Below are 6120 nucleotides of genomic sequence, written 5' to 3'. Positions count from 1 at the left end.
ACCTCACATCACCCCATGTTGCCCCTCTCGTCACGTGACCGGCCCGGCCCAGCACGACGGACCCCGGAACGTGACGTTCTGCCAGTCACGTGCCCCGGCTCCCTCCGCTGGATCTTGGGGACGGCTTTCTCCCCCGCGATGTCGCTGTCACCCGGACGCCCGCAAAGCCGCCAAGAGGCGGGGAGGGGGGCGCTGACAGCCGCCAGAGAGCCGTTGAGTGGGTGGTAGGACCCTCGCTCAGCTGGGCACTATGGGGTGCGAGGAGGGGAGACCCAGGGGCGTGGGCGGACTGACGGGGCTTAGAACTGAGTCCAAAGCGCGCAGCTCCAGCGGCCGAGGACCGCGGGGCTTTGTAGGCAGCGCGTCGGGGGCGGGACGTGACCTCAGCGGAGCCGCAGCGCCTCTCCGGCAGCCGCCTGGCGCAGCCTCGGACCGGTGGGCGGTGGCGCCCCGCGTGGCCGCTGCAGCCCCGCCGCTCCGGGCACCTGCGGAGCAGCGAGACCATTTCAGGGTCGCTCAGGCCGCTCCGCCACCAGCCCAGACACCTGGCACCTGGGCCCACAAAACGCATCTGCGTGGCGGTGCGCCGCGAGCTCTGGAGATCGGGCTTGGCTTGTTCTCTCACAAAACCCCCAGAGCTCAGTGCAGCGCCTCATACATCAGGCCCTGGCCCCCCCCCCCCCCATCCTTGGAGGAAATGTTTCACTTTTTTTTTTTTTTTTTTGTCTCTGAAACTAAAAGCCATGACTGCCTGGTTTTCTCCTTTGGGCTTCAAGCTTTGGCGGTGACAGTTCCCTGGCCCTCTAAGTGCTCATTAATTCAGTACCTATTTATTAGGGCAGACATGGTTCTAGATCAGAGTTACATCAGGGCCTGACATAACGTCCCTGACATTTGTGGAGCTTGGGTGCTGGAGGGAGAGTTCCAGAGGCATTCGGTGAACCTGAGCGGAGCTGAATGTATTTGGCTCCTAGGCCTTGAAACTTATAAGAAGGAAACTTTTAAGAAGGGTCAGGCGGGCGGTAGCGTAGCGGATTAAGCGCACGTGGCACAAAGCGCGAGGACTGGCATAAGAATCCTGGTTTGAGACCGGGCTGCCAACCTGCAAGCAGGTCTGCCGGTGTCTTTCTCTTCCCCTGTCTTCCCCTCCTCTCTCCATTTCTCTTTGTCCTATCCAACAATGACAACATTAACGACAACATTGAAAAAGGGGAAATATATATATATATTGAAACTATATATATATATTGAAACTATATATTTATATACATATAAATATATATATATTCTTTTGTAGAACCATTAGAGAACCAGAGAGTTGTCTTCCTAGCTCTCCCTTTCTCTTTCTGCTTCTCTGTCTCTCTCTTTCTGTCTGGAAAAAGTTGGCTCACAGTGACATTTTTTTTTTAATTTATTTTATTTATTCCCTTTTGTTGCCCTTGTTGGACATTTTTTTTTTTAATTGAGGTAACACTGGTATACAAGGCTGTATGTTTTAGATAGGGGTAGGTTTTTTAAAAGTTTTTTTGTTTTGTTTTTACCAGTACACTGCTTAGCTCTGGCTTATAGTGGTGTAGCTTATAGTGGTATTGTCCTATCCAACAGCGACGACATCAGTAACAACAACAATAAAAAAAGGGCATGAACAGGGAAAATAAATTTTAAAAATTTTAAAAATTTTCTCATTTCCTTGTGATAGGTGTTTTATTTATTTATTTTGCTTTCAAGGTTATTGTGGGGGCTTGGTGCCTGCACTACAAATCCACTGCTCCTGGTGGCCTTTTCCATCTTTATTGGATAGAACAGAGAGAAATTGAGAGAGGAAGAGGAGACTGAGAGGGAAAGAGAAAGATAGACACCAGTAGACCTGCTTCACCGCTTGTGAAGCATTCCCCCTGCAAGTGGGGAGCTGGGGGGTTGAACCCAGATCTTTGTGCGGGTCCTTGCACTGAGAACTATGTGTGATTAATTGAGTGCACCACCGGCCAGTCCCATGATAGGTGTTTGCATAACACTCTCACTCTCAGCTTTAGTCCTTTGCTACCATCATGCACCACAATCCCCACACCCTCTTCACCCACTCCCTTTTCCCCTTCCCCAGCATCCTTTGGTTAGGTGCAATAAGAGTATAATACCTTCTCTCTCTGTGACAGGTGTCTGTCACTCCCACTACCAACTTAAATCCTCCTCCACCATCATTCACTGGGTCCTCAACACCCCCTTGACCCGCTCCCACCCTCCTCCCCAGAATCCGTTGCTTTGCTGCAATATACCACACCCAGTCCAAATTTCACTCCGTATTTTCCCTTTCTTTCCTTGCCACTTTTTATTTTTAATTTTATTTTTTTTTTGCCTTCAGGGTTATTGTTGGGCTTCGGTGCCAGCATATGAATCCACTGCTCCTGGAGACCATTTTTTCCCCATTTTGTTGGGCTTGTTGTTGTCATTGCTGTTGTCGGATAGGACAGAGAGAAATGGAGAGAGGAGGGGAAGACAGAGACGGGGGGAGAAAGATAGACACCTGTAGACCTGCTTAACCACCTGTGAAGCGACTTCCCCTGCAGGTGGGGAGCAGGGGGCTCCATCCGGGATACTTTTTTTTTTTAAAAGAATTTGTTTGTTTATTCATGAGAAAGATAGGCAGAGAGAGAAAGAACCAGATACCATTCTGGCACATGTGCTGCTGGGGATTGAACTCAGGACCTCATGGTTGAGAATTCAATGCTTTATCCACCGTGCCACCTCCCAGACCACATCGATTCAGGATCCTTATGCCAGTCCTTTCACTTTGTGCCATGTGTGCTTAACCCACTGCACTACCGCCTGACCCCCTTTCCCTTTCTTTCCTAAGTTACACGTGTGAGACACCATCCAGTATCTATCCCTCTTCTGGATTCTCTCACTTAACCTGAGATGTGACAGAGGGAAGGGTTCCACTATTTCTTACAGCTGAGTGTATGTGCACGTGCACTTACACGTATCGCAACTCTATTCTTTTTTTTTTTTTTTTCTGTCACTGGGTCATCACTAATCCAGGCTGATTTTCCAGATAGAAAGACAGTGGATATCTATTTTTCTCTTCCCCCTCTCTGTCTTCCCCTCCTCTCTCCACTTCTTTCTGTCTGTCCTGTCCAACAACGGCGACATCAGTAACTACAACAATAAAACAACAAGGGCAACAAAAGGGAATGAATAAATATTTTTTAAAAAAGAAAGATAGATAGATAGTGGATGAAGCCTGGGTGGTAGCTCACTGGCTTAAATACACATAGTGAAAGGTGCAAGGACCAGAGCAAGAATCTGGTTCATGCCCCCCCTCCCCAGGTTGTTCCCCACCTGTGGGGGGGGTTGCTTCACAAGTGGTGGAGCAGGTCTTTCTCTCCCCATCTCTGCTCTCTTGTCTTCCCCCTCTCAATTTCTCTCTGCCCCATCCAACGACAACAGCAGCAACAACAATAACACCAGTAACAACAATGAAAAAAAAGAGGGGCGGGCAGTAGTGCAGTGAGTTAAGCACACATGGCACAAAGCCCAAGGACTGTTATAAGGATCCTGGTCAAGCCCCCAGCTCCCGACCTGCTGGGGAGTCTCTTCACAAGTGGTGAAGCGGGTCTGCAGGTGTCTATCTTTCTCTCCCCCTCTCGGTCTTCCCCTCCTCTCTCCATTTCTCTCTGTCCTATCCAACAACAACAGCAATGACAACAATAACAATAAATACAACAACAAGGGCAACAAAAATGGGGGAAAAATGGCTTCCAGGAGCAGTGGATTTGTGCAGGTGCCAAGCCCCAATGATTATCCTGGAGGAAAAGAAAGAGAGAGTGAGATAAGAAAGAAAGAAGGAAAGGAAGGAAGGAAGGAAGGAAGAAAGAAAAAGAAAGAAAGGTAATGGTTACTGTTTTGAACTCTTAAGTGTGAAGTGCTAAGTTTGATCCACGGCACTCCATGTGCCAAAGTGATGTTCTGATTATCTCTTTCTGTCATAATAAATAGATGAACAGGGATGGGGACAAGGAGAAAGACCTCACAGTTTAATATAGCCCCGTGGCTTTCCTTTTGGTTTTGTTTTCCTTGCTGTTGGGACTTTATAAATTTTCATTAACTTTGTTTGGAGGGAGGAGGGTTGTTTTAAAATAAGGGAACTTTGCCCTTGAAGCTTCAGTGATCTAAGCAGCCACAAGTTGCTGCATCCATACCCCGCCTCTCCTTCCTCCTCCTCCTCCTCTGCATCTCCTCCTCCTCTTCTCCTTTCTGCATTTACTGTTGGGCCTGAGAGATAGCGTAATTTTGCAAACTTTCATGCCTGAGATGCCAAATCCCAGATTCAATCCTAGCACCACTATAAACTAGAGGTGAGCAGCGCTCTGAAAATAAGTAAATATAAATAAATAAATAGATAGGGAGTCTGGCGGTAGCACAGTGGGTTAAGCACACATGGCGCAAAACACAAAGTAAGGATCCCTGTTCAAGCCCCTGGCTCCCCACCTGCTGGGGAGTCACTCCACAGTCAGTGAAGTAGGTCTGCAGGTGTCTTTCACCCTCTCTGTCTTCCCTTCCTCTCTCCATTTCTCTCTGTCTTATCTAACAATGATTACATCAATAAGAACAATAATAACTACAACAACAATAAAAAGACAAGGGCAACAAAAGGGAAAATAAATAAAAATTTAAAAATATAGATAAATAAAGTCCTCAAGGACCACTAAGATAGCTGACCTAGAAGTGCACCTGCCTTGTCACAGATGCTACCCAGGTTCCAGCCCCCTGCTCCCACTGGGGGAAACTTCAAGACTACGGCTATCCCTCTGGCTCTCCTTGTCTGTCTGTCTCTCTCTCTCTCTCTCAATATTTTATTTATTTATTAATGAGAGGGCTGGGAGGAGAGAGAAAGAACCAGGCATCACTCTGACACATGTGTTGCCAGAGATCGAATTCAGAACCTCATGTTTGAGAGCGCAGCACCTGGGGGCTGGGGGGTGGCACACTGGGCTAAGTGCACATGGTACAAAGTACAAGGACCCCAGTATGAGGCTCCGGCTCCCCACCTGCAGGGGGATCACTTCACAAGTGGTGAAGCAGGTCTGCAGATGTCTTTCCCTCTCTATCTTTCCCTCGCCCTCTCAATTTCTCTCTGTCCTATCAAAAAAAAAAAAAAAAAGAAAGAAAGAAAAGGGCCAAAATGGCCATAGCAGCAGTGGATTTGTAGTGCCAGCACTGAGCCCCAACAATAACTCTGGGGCCAAAAGAGAGAGAGAAGAGTCCAGCACCTTACTCATGACACCACCTCCCGTCTGTCTCTCTCTAACAAAGTTGGCTTGAAGCAATGAAGCCCCAGCAAAGGCAAACAAAAAAATAAATGGAAGAAAGAAAGAATGTGATTGAATTATCACACTGTTGGCACACCTCATTTTCATGGAGACCTTTGTGCTTTTCCCCTTTATATAGAGACAGAAAGTCAGAGAGAGAGAGAGAGAGAGCGCAAGTGAAGTGAGCACAGCACTGACGCTTCCTTCAGTCGGTGGGAGGTAGTCTCAAACCTGGGTCAGACAAATGGCAAAACAGCCTCCAAGTGAGTTACTTCACTAGCCTGAGAGCTCTCTGCTCTTAACCAGGACATAGGGACCCAAAGGGACACCCTAGCCAGGGAGCTAGTTCTCCATGTCTCATCCACCCTTGGGGACTGGCTGGTACCATTTGGTGCCCTACTCCATGTCCTTGGTGCAAGTTGGGGGAGTAGAGCCGACTTTGCCCACCAAACTGAAGCCCTTCCCTGCCCTGGCCAAGTCCCTTCCTGTCCTTTCCCATTCGGTAGGATGTGGTGGTCCTCCTCCCTCTCTCTGTTTGCAGTGCCCCCCACCAGGAGCCAATGATGTCAGTGCTTTTTCTTGTGGGAAGGAGCTCTGTGTGACCTGGAGACTTGGAGACAGCGCCCAGGAGCTGAGAAAATAAAAGCCCTATGACTGCCATCACTTTTGTGTTCTGCACTTGACCTTGAGAACTTCTTCATCTGAGACTCTCACCTCTTCAAATCCTATGCATCCTCTTGTAGTTTTTCTCTAGAGATTTATTTATTAATGAGAGAGAGAGAGAGAGAGAATGAACCAAAGCATCACTATGGCA

This window comes from Erinaceus europaeus, chromosome 15 (assembly GCF_950295315.1).
Source record: "Erinaceus europaeus chromosome 15, mEriEur2.1, whole genome shotgun sequence".
In the NCBI taxonomy this organism is placed as follows: domain Eukaryota; kingdom Metazoa; phylum Chordata; class Mammalia; order Eulipotyphla; family Erinaceidae; genus Erinaceus; species Erinaceus europaeus.
Note: the sequence above shows the minus strand (reverse complement) of the source record.